The sequence below is a fragment of the Heptranchias perlo genome, unplaced genomic scaffold, assembly GCF_035084215.1.
Source record: "Heptranchias perlo isolate sHepPer1 unplaced genomic scaffold, sHepPer1.hap1 HAP1_SCAFFOLD_66, whole genome shotgun sequence".
NCBI lineage: Eukaryota > Metazoa > Chordata > Chondrichthyes > Hexanchiformes > Hexanchidae > Heptranchias > Heptranchias perlo.
In genome coordinates, this window is record NW_027139688.1 from 3029696 (window position 1) to 3056042 (window position 26347).

General features: G+C 44.2%; 1 long non-coding RNA gene across 1 annotated transcript; it reads left to right on the top strand.

The window, feature by feature from the left end:
- The first annotated feature begins 10777 nt into the window (after window positions 1-10777).
- On the top strand, window positions 10778-15592 carry LOC137318191 (uncharacterized). Its single transcript, XR_010961824.1, has 3 exons — window positions 10778-10859; window positions 14358-14489; window positions 15511-15592. It is a non-coding gene; the product is annotated as an uncharacterized lncRNA (long non-coding RNA).
- Window positions 15593-26347: the final 10755 nt, after the last annotated feature.

The window sequence follows — 26347 nt, forward strand, 5'->3', positions numbered from 1 at the left end:
CCAATTGGATACAAAATTGGATTGACGACAGAAGACAGAGGGTGGTTGTAGAGTTGTTGTTTTTCAAACTGGAGGCCTGTGACCAGCGATGTGCCTCAGGGATCGGTGCTGGGTACGCTGTTTTTTGTTATTTATATTAATGATTTGGATGAGAATTTAGGAGGCATGGTTCGTAATTTTGCAGATGACACCAAGATTGGTGGTATTGTGGACAGTGAAGAAGTTTATCTAGGATTGCAACGGGATCTTGATAAATTGGGCCAATGGGCCGATGAATGGCAGATGGAGTTTAATTCAGATAAATGTGAGGTGATGCATTTTGTTTGATCGAATCGGGCGAGGACCTACTCCGTTAATGGTCGTGCGTTGGGGAGAGTTATAGAACAAAGAGATCTAGGAGTACAGGTTCATAGCTCCTTGAAAGTGGAGTCACATGTGGATAGGGTGGTGAAGAAGGCATTCAGCATGCTTGGTTTCATTGGTCCGAACATTGAATACAGGAGTTGGGATGTCTTGTTCATGTTGTACAAGACATTAGTAAGGCCACACTTGGAATACTGTGTACAGTTCTGGTCACCCTATTATAGAAAGGATATTATTAAACTAGAAAGAATGCAGAAAAGATTTACTGGGATGCTACCGGGACTTGATGATTTGACTTATAGGGAGAGTTGGATAGACTGAGACTTTTTTCCCTGGAGAGTAGGAGGTTTAGGGGTGATCTTATAGATTTCAATAAAATAATGGGGTGCATAGATAAGGTAGATCGTCAAAATCTTTTCCCAAATGTAGGGGAGTCTATAACGAGGGGGCATAGATTTAAGGTGAGAGGGGAGAGTTACAAAAGGGTCCAGAGGGGCAATTTTTTCACTCAAAGGGTGGTGAGTGTCTGGAACGAGCTGCCAGAGGCAGTAGTAGAGGCGGGTACAATTTTGTATTTTAAAAGCATTTGGACAGTTGCATGGGTAAGATGGGTATAGAGGGATATGGGCCAAGTGCAGGCAATTGGGACTAGCTTAGTGGTATAAACTGGTCGACATGGACATGTTGGGCCGAAGGGCCTGTTTCCATGTTGTAAACTTCTATGCTTCTATGATTGTATGAATGTACCTTCTAATCCTGTGTGTTGTGTCTCCTTACTCTTCCTGTTTAAAGCCGACTTCTCCCGGTGAGATTTCGTCCCACGGGTCTCTGTGAGCATCATTTTCCTCACGGCAATTACTATTCTCTAAGTGTGCGCTCGGACAGTGACGGAGGGCGGTCTGTTTCACACCAGGGACTCCCAGCTCATCCCGCTCCTGTTCTACACCATCCTACTCATTTTAAGAGTGTTCCAGGGAGAGGAATCGGGAACACGGACTCCGGAATGTTCATCCAACCACTGCAGCTCAGGCAGACCACGGTGGGATTGGAGAAGTAGTTTAACACAATGTGAGACAGTACCCTTTGGATTTAAGAGTTACAGATGGGAATACAGAATGACTTGGGAATTATGCGAGATGGTCAGAACAGAAATGATTAAAAGTTAGATTCAAGGTATCGATGCAGGTCTTTCCAACGTTAAAGCAGAGAAGGGAAAGGGGAGATTTAATAAAGGTTTGCAAAACCATGAAGGGTTTTGATAGAGTAGATGAGGAGAAACTGTTTCCACTGGCAGGAGGGTCGTTAACCAGAGGACACAGATTTAAGATAATTTACAAAATATCCAGTGGCGATTTGAGCAGTTTTTTTACGCATCGACTTGTTATGATCTGGAATGCACGACTTGAAACGCTGCTGGAAGTGGATTCAATAATAAATTTAAAAGTGGAATTGGATATATACAGGAAAAGGGATATTTGCAGGGTTGTGGGGCGAGACCACTGGAGTGGAACTAATTGGAAAGCCTTTACAATGAACCAGCACACGCACGATGTACCGAATGGCCTCCTTCTGCGTTGTAAGTTTTTATGATTCTCAATTGTGAATAAAATACTCAAAGCCCGGATGAGATATGGGGAGTTGTGGAATACAGTAGAAGGAAATTCCGCTCCAATGGTTAAGTTCCTCAGGTCGAACACAGTGTGTTCAGCTTTGGATTCCTGCCCCAGGAGGAAAAAGAATGGCTCTGGAGGGAATCCAGTGGTAATTGAGACACGTGACACATGAGATGAAGGGACTGAGCTGCAATGAACGACAGGATCCTATGATTCTATAATTATATAATTCTATGACTCTATGGTTCTGTGATTCCGTGACTCTATGACTCTTTGACTCTGTGATTCTATGATTCTGTGATTCTATGTTTCATTGAATCTGTCAATCTGTGACTCTGTGACTCTATGATTCAATGATTCTGTGAATCTATGATCGACGACTCTGTGATTCTGTGATTCTGAGAATCTATGATTCTATAAATCTGTGATTTTGTGAATCTATGATCGATGACTCTATGATTCTATGATTCCGTGATTCTTTGATTCTACCATTCGATGACGCTATCATTCTCTGATTCTTTGATTCTATGATTCTATGATTCCATAATTCTATGATTCTATGACTCTGTGACTCTGTGATTCTGTAATTCTATAATTCTATCATTCTATGATTCGATCATTCTACGATTCTTTGATTCTATGTATCTATGATTCTGTCAGTCTATGATTCTATAACGCTCTGATTCAATGACTCGATGATTCGATGATTGGACGTTTCTGTGTTTCCCTTTGTTTGTATGAATCTTTCTTGGGCGTTAGAGCAAAGCGCTCGATAGCTAATCGCCTGCCCGTTTTCAGTTCACCCGGTTTTGTTCTTGATTAATTGTCCCGGGAACAGAGTGCGGTTTGGGGAACAGAGAGCAGGTGAAACCTGCATTCAATTACAGCCGAACAGCGGTGGAGAAACGTGGTCCAGCGGTTGTTGTGAGATAATTCGAGATCAGTTGACGACATCAGACACTGATGCCGAGGGAATAAGGGGAAAGCGAGAGGAGAGGGTCTTTAGATCGAGTGCGTGTAGAATCAATTTGTTTATACATGTACATGCATATACCCATATATATATATATATATATATAGATAGATAGATAGATAGATATATGGAGTATATATCTGTAACGTGTCCATACAATGTTCTAACTTGTCATCCATTAATTTCGGTGGATAGAAAGGCCAGTGATTGAGTTGGCCATTTTTCTCATCTGCCAGATTGAAACAGAAAATCGCCACGATAATGGGGCAGAAATTTCTTGCACAATTACATTGAGCTCAGCAGCGATCACCGTTGTTGGTGGCAAAATGGAGGAGCAAGTTTCGGCGTTCGCAAATGCGCAGTGAAACGCTAAAATCCGGGACTTGCACCTACTGGTTGGCATGTGCTATGACAACTACTAATTAAAGATACATCGTCTGCTGCAATTCGTGAAATCATTGATAAAATCCCAACTTGTTCATCTGCCCAGCTGGAAATTAACTAATATCAGGACAAAACAGGTGCACTTATAAATATCAGGTCTAAACGAAGTTTTAATAGCGCCATAAGGATTAATGACTACCACACAACAAAAAAATAAATTTTGAAAAGGTGGAGACTAATTACTCTTTATCATATTCGTTTTTGTCATTCGGACATTGCACGGTGTCACAATAGGATGGCACCCGCCCGTATCTGGCATAAGGGGGTGTGGAGGTCACCATGTCACCATAGGAAGGCAGTGTACCGTTTCTGCGACAAGGGGGCGTGGAGGGCGCACCGTGTTATCACAGGATGGCGGTGCAAGTTGGCAGGGAGGGCACTGTGCCACCACAAGAGGTTAGTGCATTGTGTCTGGTACCAGCAGGAGTGGAGGACACTGTACTACAACAGGAGGGCAATGTACCTTGCCGAGCACAACGCGGTTGTGAGGGTACCATGTCACCACAGGATGGCAGTGTACCATGTCTCGCACAAGGGGGCGGGGAGGGCACTGTGCCACCACCAGAGGTTAGTGTATTGTGTCTGGCACAAGGGGGCGGGGAGAGCAATGTACCTTGCCTGGCAAAGGGGGTGTGGAGGTCACCATGTCACCACAGAAAGGCAGTGTACCGTGTCTGGTACAAGGGGGTGGGGACGGCAACGTGTCACCATAGGATGGCAGTGTACCGTGTCTGGCACAAGGGGGTGGGAAGGGCACCGTGTCATCACAGGATGGCAGTGTACCGTGCCTGGGACAATGGTGCGGGAGTGGCACCGTGTCACCATAGGATGGCAGTGTACCGTGTCTGGTACAATGGTGCGGGGGTGGCACCGTGTCACCGTAGTTCAGCTGCTTACCGTATCTGATACAACGGGTTTTGGTGGACACTCTAGGTCACTGACACCACAGGATGGCAGTGTACCAAAGTGAGTGAGAGACAGAGATTGCGTGTATTTATCAGTGATTGGCTCTTTGTGTCCGAGGGAGAGGCACACCGAGGCAGAGAATGCATTTGTTTATCAGTGAATGACTCTGTGTGTGTGTGTGTTTGTGTGCGTGAGAGAGTGAGACACAGAGAGAAGGAAGGAGAGACAAAGGATGTCTTTATGTATCAATGAGTGACCGTGTGTGTGTGTGTGTATGTGTGTGTGTGAGAGAGAGAGCGGCAGATTAAAGATAAGTGTGCGTAGCAGTGAATGACTCTCAGTGTGTTTGAGAGAGAGACAGAGAATCAAAGACAGAATGCGTCTGTAGATCAGTCAGTGACTCTCAGTTAGAATGGAATGGTTTTGATGCAAGTTAAATTTTCTATTAAGAGCTCAAATGATGTAAATGCTTCGATTTACAATACCCCCTCCCCCGCCTCCCACTGACTTGAATCATAACAACATACAGCACAGAAGGAGGCCATTCGGCCCATCGTGCCTTTACCCTGCTCTTTGAAAGAGCTGTCCAATTGGTCGCACTTACCTGCCCTTTCCCCCTTTCTCCATTTCAAGTATATATCGAATTGCCTTTTGAAAATGACTAGGGATCTGCTTCCTCCATGTTAGAGAGATAGAAGGTGAATGTGTGTGTTTATCAGTGAGTGAATCTGAATGTGTGTATATGTGTGGGAGAGAGAGAGAGAATACCTCTGTATATCGGAGTGACTCTGAGAGTGTGTGTGTATGTGAGAGGGAGACAGAGAGAGAGATGAGGCGTCTGTATGACTGTGGGTGTATGTTTGTGTTTCTTGTGAGGTGCAGGAGAGGAAAGATGGTGAAATCTAATCATTAACCATCGACAACTTCCAAAATCCTATTCAGACTGGTATTTAACAAGTTAAATTGCCAGAAGACGCGTGTCCACACCAGACTTTGAATAAAACACAGCAAGTGCTGCCGACGTGCGAAGTGCAAAAAGATCTTACTGATATCGATCCAATGTTGGAGGAAGTGAGCTGCCCACATGCGGAAACTGATTTCTTCTGTGTCTGCAAGTTTGAACATTTTGGTTTGACTTTGTGCAGCTGCGGCGCATTAATATTGAGAAGCACTCAGTTCCTGCTTTCGTTGTTTTTTTACAAGAACGTTCATTCAAACTCAAAATATTTTGATTCAAATGACACTGGGTTTGATTGCCCGCGTTAAGTTTCATCTTCAATTTTGCTCACCTTCTGGTTTCCACCCAGAACCGTGTCTGTGACGAGAGAAAGGGAACAGATCTACGATATTTGACAGTCTCCAGGTTGTAAACTGCAGTCAGCAGAGGGTCGCGATGCAGCTGTTCTCGTTTCCGCTCCGAGAGTTTGCTGACAACGTACAGCCGCCAAATGGAAAAAAAGTGTTTGGAAATATGCTTCACTTCACTTATATTTGGTTTTCCAAGGACACGAGACTTCGGGTTTATTTTACTCTTCCCAGTAACTGATTCACGTGATTTTGATGAGTTAAGTTTTAAATTAAAAGTTCAAATGATGTAAATACTTCGATTTACAATGCGCAGCCCTCCGTCACACATCATTGATTTAATCATAACATACAACACAAAGGGAGTCCAATCGGCCCATCCTGCTCTTTGAAAGTGCTAGCCAATTAGTCACACTCACCTGCCCTTTCCCCCATAGCCCGACAACATTTCTCCTTTTCAAGTATTTTTCCAACTGACTTTTGAAAATTATTATGGAATCTGCTTCCTCCACCCTTTCAGGCGGTGTGTTCCAGATCATAACAACTCGCTGCGTTTAAAAATCTCCTCAACTCCCCCTGGCTTTTTAAAAATCAATTATCTTCAATGTGTGTCGGCTCGTTGCTGAGTCTCCTGTCCGTTGATACATTTTCTCCTTATCTACTCTTTAAAATCCCTCATCATTTTGTACACCTGTATTAAAACTCCACTAAACCTTCCCTGCTCGAAGGAGATCAATACCAACTTCTATATTCAGTCCAAATAACTGAAATCCTCCCTCCCTGGTACGAGTCTGGTCAATCTCCACTGCACTCTCTCCAAGACTTCCCGAACATGTAGTGCCCAGAATTGGATACAATACTCTAGCTGAGGCCTTACCAGTGTTTTAGAAGGGTTTAGCATAAATTCCGCCCTCTTGTGATCTATGCCTCTATATATAAAGCTAAGGATACTTTAATACTTTTCTTTAACAGCCTTATTAACGTCTCATATCACCTTCTAATATTTGTGAACGTGAATCCCCAGGTCTCTCTGTTTCTGCACCCCGATTAAAATAGAACCATTTAATTGTTATGATCTGGAATTCACTGCCTGAAAAGGGTGGTGGGAGCAGACTCAATAATAACTTTCAGAAGGGATTGTGATCTTTTCTTGAAAAGGAAGGATTTGTAGGACAATGGGGAAAGGGCTGGGGTTTTTTTTATTCGTTCGTGGGATGTGGCCATTGCTGGCAAGGCTAGCATTTATGGCCCATCTTTAATTGCCCTTGAGAAGGTGGTGGTGAGCCGCCTTCTTGCACCCCTGCAGTCCCTGTGGTGAAGGTTCTCCCACAGGTCCGCCGGTGGTGGCGGGAGTGAATGTTTAGGGTGGTGGATAGGGTGCCAATCAAGAGGGTGAGTGGGACTTATTGGAAAGCTCTTTCAAAAATCCGGAACAGGCACGATGGGCTGACTGGCCTCATTCATGCTGTATGATTCTATGACTCTATGATTCTATGACTCTATGGTTCTATGATTCATAATTTTGAACAGCTCGATTAAATCTCTCCTTTTGCATTCTCTGCTCTCCGGAGAACAATCCCAGCTTTTCTCGTGTCTCCACATAAAGGAAATCCCTCCTTACCGGTACCAGTATAGCAAATATCCTGCACCCCCTCTCCAAGTCTTTGATGTCCTTCCTGAAGTTCGGTGCCCAGAATTGGACACAATGCTCCAGCTGAGGCATAACCAGTGATGTATGAAGGTTCAGCTTAAATTCTTTGCTTTTATTCTCTATGTCTCTATTGAAAAAGCCCAGGATCGGGTTTGCTTGTTTCACCGCTTTCTCAACCTTCCCTGCCACCTTCAAAATGTGTGTCTGTGAACCTCCAGGTCTCTCTATTCCTGCACCCCATCATAAAATTGTACCATTTATATGATGTTTATATTAACTCTCCTCGTTCATCCTAGGCCCAGGATCCCGTCTGCTTTTTCTGAGCCCGATCAATCTGTCCTGCCACCTGTAAAAATTTGTGCACCAAAACCGCCAGGTCTCTCTGTTATTCAGGGACATTTTACTTCACTTTATTCCTAATCCCAATGGAAGGTGATCCAACTTTCCCAAATTATTCAGGGAAATTTTGTTGATCTGTGACGGGAATGACAATAAATTCCGATCCAACAATGCCAGAGCCGTCAGACCAAAATACAACGCGGCGGGCAAAATGGCCAATCGATCTGGGAGGGTGCGTCACCCTGGGCAGGCAGCGGAGAGGGAGGGCCAGGTGGGCCGGCGGTGGCGACGTTGGTGGCCATCTATGCGCATTGATGTCACTTCCGGTGGGACGCATTGAGCCCATCGGCCCTCCCACATCCTTTCTCCCTCCCCTCATTTTAAACCTCAATTTTACGAAACTCTTTTAAAACTTCTTTTACAAATCTTTTTCAACTTTTTTAACGTCTTTTTATACCTATTTGAACTCATTAAGTCCAATTTTAAACCTTTTAACGCTCATTTTCAACTCCGTTTACACTCCTTTTAACCTCCGTTTTCATCATTGCAAATCTCCTTCAAGCCCCTTTTTACCCCTCTTTTTCGACCCGTTTTAACCCCTTTTAAAACTCTCATTTAAACCTATTGTAACTGCAGTTAACCCCTTCAAGTCCCCTTTTATAGATATTTAAATACCTTTTTTGAATCCTTATATAAAATCCCTCTTTATATCTTTTATAACCTCACTTTTAAGCCTCTACGTAAACCACCCTTTTATACCCATTTAACTCGCCTGTTTAAATCCCCTTTCTAAACACCTTTTACACCTATTTTATCTCCCTTTGAAAACCCTTAAAGACCCCTTTTTAAACACATTTGAAACCAGTTTCAGGCCATTTTAGCTCACTTTTAAACCTCCATTTTAAAATTATCCCTTAAATACCAACTTCCAGTCAGAGGGCGGAGATATGTAACAAATCTTACATCACAAGAATCAGCTCCAATTACCAAACTGTGATTTGCTGGAAAAAAAGGAACAATCGCTTGATTGGTGACAATGAGTTCACAAAGGCGAAACTTGCAGCCTCCACGAGGAAACGGAGAATCTGCAGGATCAAGGGAAGGTTCGTGTCGTTTCCGAACCTGTGTACGGTGTCTTTCTTCAGTCTTCCTCATCGACAGCTACAGGTGAGGTGCCTGAGGATTGGAGGGTAGCAAATGTTGTGCCTTTGTTTAAGAAGGGCGGCAGGGAAAAGCATGGGAACGACAGACCGGTGAGCCTCACATCTGGAGTGGGTAAGTTGTTAGAGGGTATTCTGAGAAACAGGATCTACAGGCATTTGGAGAGGCAGGGACTGATTAGGAACAGTGAGTGGAAGGTCATGTCTCACGAATTTGATTGAGTTTTTTGAAGGGTTAACCAAGAAGATAGATGAGGGCTGTGCAGTAGACGTGGTCTACTTGGACTTTAGCAAAGCCTTTGACAAGGTACCGCATGGTAGGTTTTACATAAGGTTAAATCTCACGGGATCCAAGGTGAGGTAGAAAATTGGATACAAAATTGGATAGACGACAGAAGACAGAGGGTGGTTGTGGAGGGTTGATTTTCAAACTGGAGGCCTGTGACAAGCGGTGTGCCTCAGGGATCGGTGCTGGGTCCGCTGTTATTTGTTATTTATATTAATGATTTGGATGAGAATTTAGGAGGCATGGTTAGTAAGTTTGCAGATGACACCAAGATTGGTGGCATTGTGGACAGTTAAGAAGGTTATCTGGGATTGCAACGGGATCTTGATAAATTGGGCCAGTGGGCCGATGAATGGCAGATGGAGTTTAATTTAGATAAATGTGAGGTGATGCATTTTGGTAGATCGAATCGGGCCAGGACCTACTCCGTTAATGGTAGGGCGTTGGGGAGAGTTATTAAACAATGAGATCTAGGAGTACAGGTTCATAGCTCCTTGCAAGTGGAGTCACAGGTGGATAGTGTGGTGAAGAAGGCATTCAGCATGCTTGGTTTCATTGGTCAGAACATTGAATAAAGGAGTTGGGATGTCATGTTGAAGTTTTACAAGACATTAGTGAGGCCATACTTGGAATACTGTGTACAATTCTGGTCACCCTATTATAGAAAGAATATTTTTAAACCACAAAGAGTGCAAAAAAGATTTACTAGGATGCTACCGGGACTTGATGGTTTGACATATATGTGGAGATGCCGGTGATGGACTGGGGTGGACAAATGTAAGGAATCTTACAACACCAGGTTATAGTCCAACAAATTTATTTTAAAATCACAAGCTTTCGGAGATTATCTCCTTCGTCAGATGAATGGATGAAAAGTTTCTCAAATCGCATATCTTATACTATGTTGGGACAGCATCACACCAATCAAAAGGTGTCGTTGTTATTCAAACAGGCCAGGGATGGAGGGAGATGAATCAGAGTGTTACCCCATCCTAGGCAGCTCAGACAGCGGTGAGACCCTCGACCCTTCTTCCTCTCTATGGATATTCACCATAATTCGCAGTGTGTTCACTCACTTCCTCTATATGGGACACTTTAATTTTTGAAGTCCCGGGGGACCATGATCGTGACCTCTGGCGATGCTGACCCGCCGAGTTTACCCCGTCTATCCTCCCACTCGATACTCAGCACCTCAGGTAACGAAAGCGCTCTCAGGTGTTTTGCTGAATGTCCAAACATCAGGTGGGGATTTTAAGAAATGAAATTTTAAGGTTGAAATGTTGCGACTAATGATGTGTCTATTTTACTGAACTTACTGACCAGGAAGTGGTAAAGAAAAGGTTCCAACTAACATTGTTCACTGTTGAACGCGTTGAGGATTTGTCGCACCGTTTAGGCTCGTTTTTTTTTACCAGAAAACGCATCTCCTTTTTCTAAAAATAAAAGATCTTTAGATGAAAAACACAATCTCATAGTAGAAAGCCTCTTTCCCCAGAGGGTGAAACTCGGGTATAAATCTCAGATAACAAGGATCAGATGGAAAAACAACCTCAGAGCAGAAAGCCTCTTTCCCCAGAGGGTGAAACTCGGGTATAAATCTCAGATAACAAGGATCAGACGGAAAAACAACCTCAGAGCAGAAAGCCTCTTTCCCCAGAGGGTGACACTCGGGTATAAATCACAAACAACAAGGATCAGATCAAATGATCAAACATTGATTTCTTCTGAAAAAAAACAGGAATTGGCTGCATTGAACTTCCAAAGGCAGAAAGTGCCGACTCTACACGGAAGCTGAGACGGAATATCCGGCGGGATCAAGGTAAGGTCAATGTACCTTCTAATCCTGTGTCCTGTGTCTCCTTACTCTTGCTGTTTAAAGCCGACTTCTCCCGGTGAGATTATGTTCCACGGGCCACTGTGAGCATCATGTTCCTCGCTGCAATAACTATTCTCTAACTGTGCGCTCGGACAGTGACGGAGGGCGGTCTATTTAACATCGGGGACTCCCAGCTCAGCCCGCTCCTGTTCCACACCATCGTACTCATTTTAAGAGGGGTCCAGGGAGAGGAACCGGGAACACGCACTCCAGAGTGTTCATCCAACCTCTGCAGCTCAAGCAGACCGCAGCGGGATTTGAGTAATAGTTTTGCACAATGTGAGACAGTACACTTTGGATTTAAGAGTTACAGATGGGAGTACAGAGTGAATAGGGAATTATGCGAGATGGTCACAACAGAAATGATTAAAAGTTAGTTTCAAGTTGTAGATGCAGGTCTTTCCATCTTTAGAGCAGAGAAGGTCAAGAGGAGATTTAATAGAGGATGTCAAAACAATGAAGTGTTTCGAGAGAGTAAATAAGGAGAAACTGTTTTCATTGGCAGGAGGGTCGTTCAGCAGAGGACACAGATTTAACATAATTGGCAAAATATCCAGTGGCGGTTTGAGGTGTTTTTTTACGCATCGACTTGTTATGATCTGGAATGCACGACTTGAAACGGTGCTGGAAGCAGATTTAATATTACAATTAAAAGTGGAATTGGATATAAACATGAAAAGGAAAAAGTTGCATATTTGTGGGGAGAGACGACGGAAGTGGGACTTATTCGATACTCCTTACAAAGAGCCAGCACAGGCACGATGGACCGAATGGCCTCCTTCTGCGTTGTAAGGTTCCACGATTCTCAATTCTGAATAAAATACTCAAAGCCCGGATGAGATATTGGGAGTTGCAGAATAAAGTAGAATGAAATACCGCTCCAATGTTTAAGTTTCCCAGTTAGAACTCAGTGTGTTCAGCTTTGGATTCCTGCCCCAGGAAGAAAAAAAAGGCTCAGGAAGGATTCCAGTGTTAATTGAGACATGTGAGACGTGAGATGAAGGGACTGAGCTGCAATGAACTACAGAATTAACTTTAGTTTTAATTCTTGGGTTAAATTGTTGGCTCATTTAATATTCTGCCTGCTTGTACTGATTTGCCCAGGGCGAACATTCTTTCTCTGTTATACCCTATCAATTCCTTTCTTTGTGTTCAACGCGGGCAAGGAACGAATCTTCACTCCATTCGAGCAAAACAGAACAAGGGGACGGAACATTCAAATGGCAATGCGTCAGGTGAAAAGCCGATGCATGAAATTGTTTCTGTCTAATGCAGGGCAATGGGAGAGCGCGGGAGAATGGGATTTGTTTAGATTTTCCTCGCAAACAGCCGGTACAAACACGGTGGCATGATGGTTTCCTTCTGTGCTATACACATCCATGGAAGCAAAGGATGAATTTACATCATGGGCGCTTCAGCAACAGGTCGGCACCGGCAGGAGCGCTATTGTCCACTGGCCGCCTGCGATTTTCTTCTTGAAATTTGTGAGTGGCAACTCTCGGGCCCAGAAAGCGCAATTTCGCGACATGTGCTATGGGCCAGCGCCTGGAAAACCTCCACAACCTGATAGAGTTTATTGATGAGGTAACGAGAGGGTCGATGAGGGCAATGCAGTTGATGTGGTGTATATGGACTTTCAAAAGGCGTTTGATAAAGTGCCACACGGCAGGTTTATCATCAAGATTGCGGCCCATGGAAAAAAAGGGACAGGAAACAGTGAGTAGAGGTAAACGGTAGATTTTCGGACTGGAGGGAGATATAGAGTGGTGTCTCCCAGGGATCGCTCCGAGGTCCACTGCTTTTCATGATATATATTAATGACTTGAAATTCAAAATTTGCAGATGACATAAAACTTGAAAGGGTAGTGAACAGTGAGGAGGATAGTGATAGACTTCAAGAGGATATAGACAGGCTGGTGGCATGGGTGGACACGTGGCAGATGAAATTTCGCGCAGAATAATGCGAATTGATAAATTTAGGCAGGATGAAGGAGGAGAGGCAATATAAACGAGAGTGCACAATTATAAATGGGTAAAGGAACAGAGAGATCTGGGGGTATACGTTCACAAATCAATGAAGTTGGCAGGGCAGGTTGAGAACGCAGTTAAAAAAGCATTGGGGATCCTGGGCTTTATAAATAGAGGCAGAGAATACAAAAGTATGGAAGCCATGATGAACCTTGATAAAACATTGGCTTGGCCACAACTGGAGTATTGTCTCACTTTAGGGAAGATGTGAAGGCCTTAGAAAGGGTGCAGAACAGATTTACTGGAATGATTCTAGAGATGAGGGACTTTAGTTACAGGGATAGACTGGAGAAGCTGGGCTTGTTCTCCTTGGAACAGATACGGTTGCGAGGAGATTTGATACAGGTATTCAAAATAATGAAGGGTCCAGACAGAGTAGACAGAGAGAAACTGTTCCCATTGGCGGAAGAATCAAGAACCAGAGGTCATTGATTTAAGGTGATTGGCAAAAGAACCAAAGATGACATGAGGAAAAACTTTTTTAGACAGCAACTGGTTGGGATCCGGAAGGCTCTGCTCGAGGAGGTGGTGGAGGCAGATTCAATCGTGGCCTTCAAAAGGGAACTGGATAAATACTTGAAAGAAAAAAAATGAGGGAGTAGGATCTGCTGGATTGCTCTTTCATTGAGCCAGCGTGGACTCGATTGGCCAAATGGCCTCCTTCCGTGCTGAAACCTTTCTATGATTCCATGAGTCGAAGTTTTAAATTGCTGCCATGGATAATGAAATGGGAGAGTCGGCTATGTGCACGAGATGATATTATGAATTATTTCCGTGTTAATTTTATTCCATTGTTTCACCTGTACACTTGTGGTTATTAATGATGATAAATTTACATTTTCATGTAGCTATCACTTCCTGTTCTAATATAAGTCCAACATGCGTTGGACTTACAATCCTCACGCCCCTTTTCAAATCCGACATGGCCTTGCCCCCACCCTATCTTAATATCTCTTCACCAATCGCGTCACCAAGGGTGCTTCTCGCCCATTTGGCGGCTTGTCAGAAACTCGGGGGGAGATGTTCCTGTTTTCTGCCCAATGATTTGAACACCCCGAAAATGTTCGAATGTTCGTTCGTAATTTTCCAAAAAAGCAATCGGTTCCTGCGATACCCGGCTGGCGGCGTGGGATCTCGGATTAAACGACCTAAGTTGTGCACAAGTCCAATTCTAAGTTCATTATATTGTGATATTATATATAGAATTCACAGTTTGCAGACGGACCTTAAAACATCAGCTATAAATCTAGCAATCTGGAGGCCGGACGCAGTATTCAGCTAATTATTTACCAGGTTCTAGGGCCGTTAATAAGTAAATTAGATCACACTCATATCGAACCAAGGACTACTCGTTTCAGTTTCAGTGTTACTGGGCCGAATGTTAACTGTACAAATTCTGCTGCACTTCTTCAGAATAAAAGTCCAGATCCTGAAGAGAAACTGATCAGAGGGACAGGAGTGAGTTCACTTGGACGGACGGGGAACAGAAGGCAGAAACAATGCGCTCTTTGGTTCTTACTCTGCTTATTGCCCTGTGTTCTAATTGTAAGTATCTGCATTCTTCATTCAAGCCGATTAAAAATCTCGATGTTTGTATCTAAACCTCTTGATTCTGTTGATTTTCTTCGCATCAAATGTCCTTGTTTTTCAAACATTGAGGTATTGAAACCAACAATCCTCATTGTATTGGAAGGAAAACTCGCCGCACTGATGTAACTGGACAACCTTTTCGTGGACCGCACATCTGAGGAACACCTGGGAACAGATTTCCGTCTTCACCGCCAGGGCTTTAACAAACAAACATACGAATTAAGAGCAGGCTATTCGGCCCCTCGAGCCTGCTCTGCCATTTGATAAGATCTTGGATGAACTGATTGTCACCTCAACCCTTCTTTCCCGTCTACCTACTGTAACCTTTGACTCCCTTGTAAATCAGGAATCTATCCAACTCAGCCTTAAAAATATTCAATGACTCCGCTTTCACCGCTCTCTGGGGAAGGGAGTTCTACAGACTCACGACCCTCTGAGAGAAAAGGTTTCTCCTCATCTCCAGCTTAAATGGGAGACCCCGAGTTCTAGTCTCGCCCACAAGGGGAAACATCCTCTCAGCATCAACCCCCCCCCCCCCGAGTTCCCTCAGTATCTTATATGTTTCAATAAGATCACCTCTTATTCTTCTCAGCTCCTCGTGAACGGAAAACGGACCGAGAATCTGGCGGGCGAATCGAGGCAGGGAACAGAGCCCAGCTGATTGAGCTTCCCTTTAAGTTAATGGAAGGAAAATCGGGAAGGTTCGATAACCAGCGCCTTATTCTCACTGCCAAAATTCGCTGTCTGCTCTCGCCCATGCAGAAAATCCGGAAATTTCCCCAATGACCACCATCATCTTTCCTTCTCCCAAATATCTCAAGGTTTATACGATCAAAGCTTCGCGTTTCCATCCCATTTATCTCACGTTCTTCCTTCCTCTTTGTAACTTGGACGGTGTCCCGCAGTTTGGGTCATATTCTAAATGTGTCTATAAAGTGTTGATGTAGATTGGTCAGATTCCTGCTTTGTTTTACAGACCAGGACATTCTTGCTGTCAGCGTCAGCGAAAAGAACGAGAAAAATGTCATCGATCTGGACATGGCGCCAAACTCTGCAGCTTACATATTCACCCAGAGTCCGGAATCAGATGAAATCACAATAAACTACATCCAAAAAGAGAGGGAGAATGGAACGTTTGATGAAGTTTGGAAGATTGCAGAGAGTAACATGAAATGCAAGGTACCGAGTGGACTGAAAAGAGAGCACATGTTAGCGGTTTATGCCTATACTCTAGAAAAACCGAAGGGAAACGTGTTCTACAAAATGTTCAATGAAGCCGTTAGGCGGTACGGAGCTACCGACTCAATCTACGCGAAGAATTTCAACTTTAAAAGTTTCCATTATCTTCTATCCACTGCCCTCCAAAAACTAAGAGTGGATTCCGGCAATAAATCACATCACACTTTCAGAGGGATTAAGAAGCAGGCTGAGGCTGAGGAAGGAGCAACGGTCCGATTTAGATACTTTGCTTCTTCCTCTCTTGATGAACAGGTTGCTCTTAGCTTCTTTGACAAGAACATAAACACGAACACGATGTTCGAAATATCCACAGGTTACGGTACCCCAATCCAAGAATGCTCGTGTCTTCCTGGTGAAACGGAGATTCTGATTCTACCTTACGAGATGTTTCGAGTCGGAATGATATCTCCAATGGAACATGGCACTAAGATTGAACTCACGGGGGACGGGTTGCAGGGAACCAATGTAAAGGTGGAAAAGGGCGAAGGTGGGAAGCTCGTGGTGGTGCGGAGTGCGGGGGCTATAATTTCAGCATTAGGCGGTTTCTGGATTCTGGCAGCTCTGGTTTCCATCTCGGTGTAAAATGTTAGTAAATTCCTGCAGCTCGCTGTAACTTGCCCTAATCTTCCATAACAAAGGGTAATATGGTTTGCTGATGAATTACAGTCGCCTCAGGCGCAAATAGAATCGATCGCAACCAATCACACTGGATCTATAGCTCGGAATCAACGCTTGTTCGGTTCCCTCCACCCTCATTGAAGACTCAGTCCACGATTCCGATATTTAATGGGAATTTCTGAAACTGCAGATAAAACCGATCCGTCTCTAACTTCCCACCGGAATCCAACCTTGATGGTCCGTAGCCCAAATCTGAATCTGAATAAAACCTTCATGCCCGGATAACCCATGAGGATAAAGCGTTATGCAATTATATTGAGGCTCAATCTTCTCCTCACGGAGTTCCACAATGTCGCACTTTCAGCACTGGTCACCGGACAGACACATGGAGAGAGAACGCTGGGCGATTTACCAACTGCTTATCTAAAGTCTGCTGCTGATAAGCTCATCTCTCTGGGAACACACCAGTTAGTTGAGACCACGGGTTCAATCTAGAGCCATCCTTTAATGAATGGCCCAGCCATTCACTTGATAGAATCGTTGAGCGAGCAGATTAACACACTACAAACTTCACAATAAACGCGATAGTGAGATCATAGTATCACAGTAGGTACAGCACAGGAGGAAGCCATTCGCCCCAACGTGCCTGTGCTGGCTCTTTGAAAGAGCTATCCAATTAGTCCCATTCCCCTGCCCTCTCCCCATAGTCCTGTATTTTTTTCCTACCTAGAATTTATCCAATTCCTTTTGAAAGTTACTATTGAATCTGCTTCCACCGCCCTGTCAGGCAGTGCCACTTCATTAAAACTCACTGCATAAAACTATGTTTCCGCTTGCTTCCACTGGCTCTGTTGCCAATCACCCTAAATCGATGCCCTTTATTTACCGATCCTTCTGTCACTGGAAACAGCTTCTCCGTATTTACTCTGTCAAATCCGTTCATGATTTTGATAGACAAAATCAAAAAATTATTTGCATTTGGTGTAGTTCTGTGAAACTCGTTCTAATTTCAATACATGCGTTTTAATCGTGGTTCCCAGGTTGACTGTCGGGGGCAATATACAAGTCGTTCTGCATTGCATCTAACCTGTGTCGTTCTGTTCTGGGAGCGGCCCATGCTGATTCAGGGAGTAAAATGAAGACAAGCTGTAATCATTATGCAGAGGGAGCTCGAGCAGTATCTAACTGGTGCTGTACCAGACCTGAAAGCACTCGATGCCAATCCAATGTACAAGTTGGGACACGGTGTCCGGGGAATGTGGAGAGAATGCTGCACTCCATGTAACCAATGGTATTCGTGGGCTGGGAGTTCGTGATTCCGAACATGATTCTAAATACTGTCCATAATGTGCTCAATAATTATATTTCCTCACCTTTATCGGTACAACATAAAATGTTATTTTCGCCACTATGTGATGTACTGGATCTGATATCCTATTAAAATTGTTTTTAAATTATTCAAATTGTTCATTGGTAAATTATTTGTGTTGTTGTGCACTGATGGATTCTGTGGGTGATTGTTGTACATTAACTTATCTGGAAATATTGTGCAAGTAATTTCAAAAATATGAACCGTAGAATGGTTACAGCAAAGAAGCAGGCCATTAGGCCCAGCACTCTGTGCCGGCTCTCTGCAAGAGCAATCCAGCGAGTCCCATTCCTTCGCCCTTTTCCTGTAGCCCTTCAATTATTTTTCTTTCAAGTTCTTATCCAGTTCCCTTTTGAAGGCCGCGATTGAATCTGCCTCCACCACCCCCTCGGGCAACGAATTCCAGGTCCTAACCACTCGCTGTGTAAAAAAGTTTTTCTTCATATCGTCTTTGGTTCTTTTGCCAATCACCTTAAATCTTTGGCTTCTGGTTCTTGACCCTTCCGCTAATGGGAACAGTTTCTCTCTATCTACTCTGTCTGGACCCCTCATTATTTTGCATACCTCTATCAAATCTCCTCTCCACCTTCTCTGCTCCAAGGAGAACAACCCAAGCTTCTCCTGTCTATCCACGTAACTGAAGTCTCTCATTCCTGGAACCATTCCAGTAAATCTTTTCTGCACCCTCTCCAAGGCCTTCATAACATTCCTACAACGTGGTGCACAGAATTGGACACAATAGAGAGTTGTGGTTGAACCATTGTTTTATAAAATTTCAATATAGATTCCTTGCTTTTGTATTCTTTGCCTGTATTTATAAAGCCCAGGATCCCGTATGCTTTTTTAATCGCTTTCTCAACCTGCCCTGCCACCATCAAAGATTTCGCACATATAGCCCCAGGTGTCTCTGTTCCTGTACCCCTTTTAGAATTGTAACAATTAGTTTATTTTGCCCCTCCACGTCCTTTGTGCCAAAATGTATCACTTCGTAATTATCTGCGTTAAATTTAATCTGCCACGCGTCCGCCCATTCCATCAGCCTCTCTATATCCTCTTAAAGTCTATTACTATCCTCCTCACTATTCCCTGCACTTCCAAGTTTTGGGTCATCTGCAAATTTTAAAATTGTGCCCCGTAAACACATGTGCAAGTCATTGATATATATCAAGAAAAGGAATGGTCCCATCACGGACCCCTGGGGAACACCAATGTCCACCTCCCTCCAGTCCGAACAACAACCGTTCACCAGTACTATTTGTTTCCTGTCACATAGTCAATTTCATATCCATGCTGCCACTGTCCCTTTTATTCTATGGGCTTCAACTTTGTTGACGCGCCTGTTAGGTGGCACTTTGTCAAACGCCTTTTGGAAGTCCATATAAACCATATCAGCAGCATTGCCCTCATCAGCCCTTTCTGTTATCTCATCAAAAAATCTCTATCAGATTAGTTCAACAGGATATACATTTAACAAATCGGTGCTGGCTTTCCTCAATTTATCCCCACTTGTCCAAGTTACTGTTAATTTTGTCCAAGAGCATGGTTTATAAAAGTTTCCCCACCACTGAGGTTAAACTGACTGGCCTGTGGTTGCAGGGTTTATCTTTACAGCCATTTTTGAGCAAGGATGCAACATTTGCAATTCTCCAGTCTTCCCGTATCGAATGATGATTGGAGGGTAATGGCCAGGACCTCTGCAATTTCCAGCCTTACTTCTCTCAGCAACATAGGATGTAGCCCATCCGGACCGGGTGACTTATCTACTTTAAGTACAGCCAGCCTTTCTAGTACCTGCTCTTTATCAATTTTTATCCCACCCAATATCTCAACTACCTCGCCTTTTATTGTGAGTTGTCAGCATCTTCTTCCTTGATAAAGACAGATGGAAAATACTCGTTTAGTACCTCAGCCATGCTCTCTGACTTCATGGGTAGGTCTCCATTTCGGTCCATAATCGTCCCCACCCCTCTTACTCTGAATTTCAAAGTTTTTGTTCCTTACACCGAATCGCTATGTTAGATTATTAACTGTAAGTCACATGTATGGACTGTTCAGAAAGAACGGAAGAAATAGCAGCACAGCACATTATAACTGACTGAAAATGTCAATTAATTCTCAGTAATATCTACAATTGTACAGGTGAAACGGTCGAATTAATTTAACACGGAACAATTTATAATATCGAATAAACATGAATGTTTGAAAGTTGAACACCAATGTGACATTCTCGTGTTCTAAATATTTAATGAATGAATCAAAATGTAACAAAATTGTTGCAAAATTTATTACATTCACGTTCACAGTCGTTAGTAAATCCCTTATATTCAGATTATTGGCGATTTTACACGCATGACGGTAAGTGCTTATGAACATGTGAAGCAATGAATGCTCTTTTCTATCTCTCTTACTCCAGATCCCTCGGTTTCTGCACTTTACATTTTTGTCTAATGTGAGTTTTAGCTTCTTCCCGTGTTATCTGGGTAAGTTTCTGATAGTAATCCAGAAAATGAAACTGATTTGCTTCACCAAAAGTGCTTCATTCCGCGGATCTGTCAGGTATCTCCAAAAAACATTCTGCCATCTTCGAAATTCAGACAAAGATCACAAAATTAAAGCTGGTTTAGGAAATTTCCTACGTTTACCATCCAGTGTGTTGATATAATTTAATAATCCCGCTTTACAGCAGATGAATACTATTCTTCCCTCTGTTAGTTCTGACTTCAACCCCGTTTTTTGCAAGACCTTCTGCATTTGTTCCATTTTGCCGAACACCGTGACACCTGGGAGAAAACACACTCTTCAAGGATTGCAGTTCACGGTTTTGGAAGAGTCTGTGCAATCTTCTCGTTATTAATCGCCCCCTCCGGCTGATACCTTGCTCAAAGCTCTCGCCCAGATTGCGCAATCCAACTGCCCAGGGTATTTCTTGGCTACCGTGTCCTATTCATCATTCTTGGAACTAGTAACCCTTCTATAAAACGGAATTGCTATGAAAATGCCCTCGGGCGCCTGCACGTTTTAGCTGCTCCTTCCCCCACCTTGACAGCAGGTCTGTCGTGTCCACTCCTTATTCTCCATCGCTGTATCTGCTATGAAGTGACATCATCTATGAACGTATGAAGCAATGAATGCTGTTTCACAAGCAATGATATGTCGTGGGCGGAGCGATAACCGGGCTGGATTTATTCTATTAACTCTGGGTGAATTAGATCACCTGCTGGATGGAAAATGGGGCGGACTCTATTCTGTGTGGGCGGACGTCATCGCCCGATTTTCCTCTGTTTGCTCTGCGCCCAGGATACCAACGTGCAATAACTGAAAATCTGCCCCTGGGCCTCTCCATACAAGGCTCGCTATCAAAGATCAGTTTCAGATTAACAGCAAAAAATCCTTAATGGCCCTTGGCTCCCAACACGTAGCGGATGAATAGCTAAAGAATTTAACTTTGTGTTCTGTTTCAAAGGGACTCATCGCGAACGCTTTTGCTGAAGTATCGATCCGCTGAGTGTCCAATCGGTAAGGGGAGATTAGACTTTTATATTAAGCGGTGCTTTTCAAATGTTGCGATTCATGCACAAAAAGATAATTGGTTTTAGTCTGCATTGAAACTTACTGTACTTAAATCGGAAGCTATGAGGTAGAGAGGCATTGTAAGGATAATGTAGAGGGGTCTCTGAAATGTGTCCAACCTGTGCTGTACCTGCACTTAAAGTGTTTGATGGGACATTGCAGAGGTAACATTACTCTGTCTGTAACTCCGAGCTGTACCTGCCCTGGGAGTGTTTGATGGCACGGTGTAGAGGGAGCTTTACTCTGTATCTAACTCCGTGCTATAACTGCCCTGGGAGTGTTTGATGGGACAGTGAAGAGGGAGCTTTACTCTGTATCTAATTCGGGGCAGTAGCTGTCCTGTGAGTCTTTGGTGGGACAGTGTAGTTGGAGCTGTAACCTGTATCTAAACCCGTGCTGTAGCTGCCCTGGGAGTGTTTGATGGGAAAGTGTAGAGGGAGCTTTAGTCTGTATCTAACCCTGTACCTGCTCTGGGAGTGTTTGATGGGACAGTGTAGAGGGAGCTTTACTCTGTATCTAAAACTGTACCTGCCCTGGGAGTGTTTGATGGGACAGTGTAGAGGGAGCCTTACTCTTCATCTCACCCCGTGCAGAACCTGCCCCGGGAGTGTTTGCTGGGGCAGTGTAGAGGGAGCTTTACTCTTCATCCAACCCCGTGCTTTACCTGCCCTGGGGGTGTTTGATGGGACAGTGTAGAGGGAGCTTTACTCTTCATCTAAACCCCGTGTTGAACCTGCCCTGGGAGTGTTTGATGGGGAAGTGTAGAGGGAGCTTTACTCTTCTTCTAAACTCCGTGCTGAACCTGCCCTGGGAGTGTCCATTGATCTATCCTCACCCCCTCCTATTTCCCATTTTCTTGCTGCCCCTTGGAGACATTATCCGAAGGCAATGGATCGACTTTCACATGTACGCTGACAACACTCTGTTCTCCTTGTCCACCTCCTCCCTCAACACCTACACAGCCTCTGCTTTGTCACGCTGCTTGTCCGACATCTATTCTTAGATGAGTTACACATTTCTCCAATCAATCATTGGAAAGACGGACGACACGATCTTCGATCCCCGCCACGAATTCTGTTCGTCCCAGTCAATGTCTCAGATTGAACCAAACTGTTCACCACCTCAGCGTTCGATTTGACGCCAAGCTGAGCTTCCGACCCGATATTCTCTCCATCACAAAGACCGCCTCGACTTCCACCTCCCGTAACATCGCCCATCTTCATCCCTGCTTCAGCCCATCTGCTGCTGAAACCCTCATCCATGCTTTTATCACATGTTCACTCGATTTTTCCAACACTCTCTGGGCCGGCCTTTCTCCTTTCACCCTCGGTAAACTTAAGTGCATCCCAAACCCTGCTCACCGATCAGCACCTCCACATTAAAACTCTCATCCTCATTTTAAAATCTCTTCGTGGTCTCGTCCCCCCTGTCTCTATAACCTCCTCCAACCCCACAAACCCCCACCTCCAAGGTCTCTCTGTTCCACCGACTCTGGCCTCTTGTGCATTTCACTCTCTCACCCCACCTACGGCGGCCGTGCCTTCGGCTGTCTGGTCCCTATGACCTGTAATTCTCTCCATAACCCTCTCCACCTCCCTCTACTCCTTTCAGATCCTCCTGAAACCCACTTTTTTGACCAACCTTTGACCACCCCTCCTTCTACCTCCTTTATTCAGTTCCCAGCTTTTCTCTGATTCGGTTTCTGTGAATCGCCTTACGATGTTTTTCGATGTTTAAAGCGCGGTGGAAATGCAAGTTGTTGTGTTTTTATTCTACTCGTGTCAGTGTGACTGAAACATCAGGGAACTGGATTTTACCAAGTCTCAAATTTTGTTACAAATTAATGCCGAAAATCACTTCAACTATAGTTTAGAGCGATTACTGATCCGAGACTTAATCGCTTTTCCATTTCCAAAGTGGCGAAAGGAAAATACACTGACTGATAGTTTGATTGGACGGACGTGCGTGAGCACAACCAGAGGCACACACACATAAACAAATGGAGAATATTCATTTTCTAACAGCCGACAATTCGACAACAACTTGCATTTATTTAGCGCCTTTAACGTAGTAAAACGTCCCATGGCGCTTCACAGGAGCGCTTATCAAACAGAATTTCACACCGAGCCACATCAGGAGATATTAGGAGAGATGAACAAATGCTCGGTCAAGGAGATAGGTTTTAAGAAGCGTCTTAGAGGAGGCGAGAGAAGCAGAGAGGGTGAGGGAGGGAATTCCAGAACTTGGAGCCGAGGCACTGAAGGCACGGCCGCCAATGGCGGAGCGATTAAAATCGGGGTTGTAGGGCTGGAGGAGGTTCCAGAGATAGGGAGGGGCGAGGCCGTGGAGGCATTTGAAATCCAGAATGTGTTTTTTAAAATCAAGGCGTTGCCGGACCGGGAGCCAATGTTGGTCAGAGAGTATGGGGGTAAAGAGTGAAGGGGACTTTTTGCGAGTTAGGGTACGGGCAGCAGAGTTTTGGCAGAGCTCAAAGTTATGGAGGGTGGAAGATGGGATACGGCCAGGAGAGCATTGGTATAGTGCAGTATGGAGGAAACAAATGCGTGGATCAGAGTGTCAGCAGCAGACGAGCTGAGACAAGGATGGAGACAGGTGACGATGTGGAGGTGGAAGTAGGCGGTCTTGGTGATAGAGCGGATTTGTGGTCGGAAGCTCATCACAGGGTCCAATAGGACGCCAAGGTTGCGAATGGTCCAATCAGTCACATAGTGACCAGGGAAAGGGAAGGTGTAGGGAGCGAGGGAACGTAGTTTGCAGCGGGGACCAAAGACAATGGCTTCAGTCTTCCCAATATTCAGTTGGAGGACATTTTTCCCCATCCAGCACTGGATGTCAGAATACAAATCGACCACTTGTATTTTGCTGGCGTTTTCTGAGATTGTAAGACCCATAAAGATATTGAAAACAGAAATACTGCGCATCATCTGACTGTTTAAAGTTACATCATCCATAACATTATACACAATTGTTAATATTAGAACAGTTGGAAATCTCCTCACCTCCTACAGTGCTCATTAGTGTTAATATTAGAACAGTGGTATATCTCCTTACCTCCTACAGTGCTCATTAGTGTTAATATTAGAACAGTGGTAAATCTCCTCACCTCCTGCAGTGCTCATTAATGTTAATATTAGAACAGTGGAAAATCTGCTTACCTCCTACAGTGCTCATCAGTGTTAATATTAGAACAGTGGTAAATCTCCTCACCTCCTACAGTGCTCATTAGTCAGGTGCTGACACCATGAGAGATCTGATAAATATGTTCAATTAGAAGCAGCAGCCAGGACACCTCTCCATAAACACACGGACAATGTTACTGTCCATAGAAACCAGAGGAATCATATCCACCGATACATTGTGTGATGTGGATAGATATCGTGTTTTTGAAAAGAATAACTGAATATCAAAACTCAACAAATCAAAAATATTAAACACAATCTGTGAATAAAAATAATATCTGTGAAACAGAGTGACGGACCATTGAATTGATCAATTATCCACCGCTCCATATCTCCCTCCTGAATATTCTCTACCCCAGAAATAAGTCCTGCACTGTGAGTAAATCTTACCAATGGGTGCTCCCAGTGCAGAGTCTCAGCCGACGGGAGCCCGTCTGGAACTGGGTTGTGGAGATCAGCGGGACTCACTGGGTTTCACTGGGCAGCTGTCTGTGTCGCACCTGATGTGGAGAGTTGATGGTTACACTCGGGAAATGCTCGATCCCAGACCTAACAGCTGTTGTACTGATTGGGGAGGAGGGACTTGATATCATGTTTCACACGACAAAGTTCTCCTGCTCATTTTAATATGTCTGTCTAACCCTCCGATTAATATTATATTTATTACAAAGCATCGAAATCTGGAAACGCCTGACACCACCATGGCTGAATGTCCAAACAGTGGAGAAGATCCAACATCTTCAAAAAGAATGAGAATGAACACAGGGAGGTTAAGAAAATTCATCAAAATATAATTTCTGTCCTGATAAAGGGTCCAGATCACGATCAAGAACCTGTAGCTCAGGAAGGTGTAACAGCACAGATACTGTGTAGACAGAGGGAAGTGAGTGACCATCTGGAGGGGCAGTGCAGTCACAGGTGGAGGGAGCCCCTGAGTCGTGGAACTGTCCAATAGATAACTGGTGTTGGAGACTGTAAGGTGGATAGAGACAGTGATCAGAGGAAGGTCTTCCTGTGTAACAGTGTGAGACCAGGGAGTAGGGGGACACCCCGAGTGGAGCGAAAGTGAGAGGCAGGTGTGGCACAGGAAGTGGAAAGCGATACTGGGAGGAGATTGTGTGGTCAGGGCAATAGACCAACCCTTCTGCAGCTGTGCAGGACACGAATGATAAGTTGCCTCCTTGGCGCCAGAGGGAAGAACATCCTGGAACAGGTGGGTCCATCTTTAGGAAGGAAAGGAGTGCAGAAAATAGCCATGGTTGAAACCAATAACACGGATGGAAATACGTTTATAGGGGGAATAATAAGATTTCAGCACAAGGCTCAAAAACAGGCTTCGAGTATATGATATCCAGATAGTTTTGCACTGGGCAGATTAAGGAGGGAATTATGAGGCAGGTCAAAGTGCGGCTGGAGCAGGAGGGAAGGGTTCACGGTCTGCATAGAATCATAGAAAGTTACGATATTCGGCCCATCTTGTCTGTGCCTGCTGAAAAAGAGCAGTCCGGCCTAATCCCACTTTTATCACTTGGTCCGTAGCCTTGTAGGTTACGGCACTTCAAGTTCACATCCAAGTACTGTTTAAATGTGATCAGGGTTTCTGCCTCTACTAACCTTCCAGGCAGTGAGTTACAGACCACCACCACCCTCTGGGTGACAAATTTCTCCTCAACTCCCCTCTGATCCTCCTACCAATTACTTTAAATCTTTGCCCCCTTGTTATTGACCTCTCTGCTGAAGGAAAAATCCCCTTCTTATCCACTCTATCTCGGCCTCTCATAATTTTATACACCTCAATTCAATCTCCCCTCAGCCTC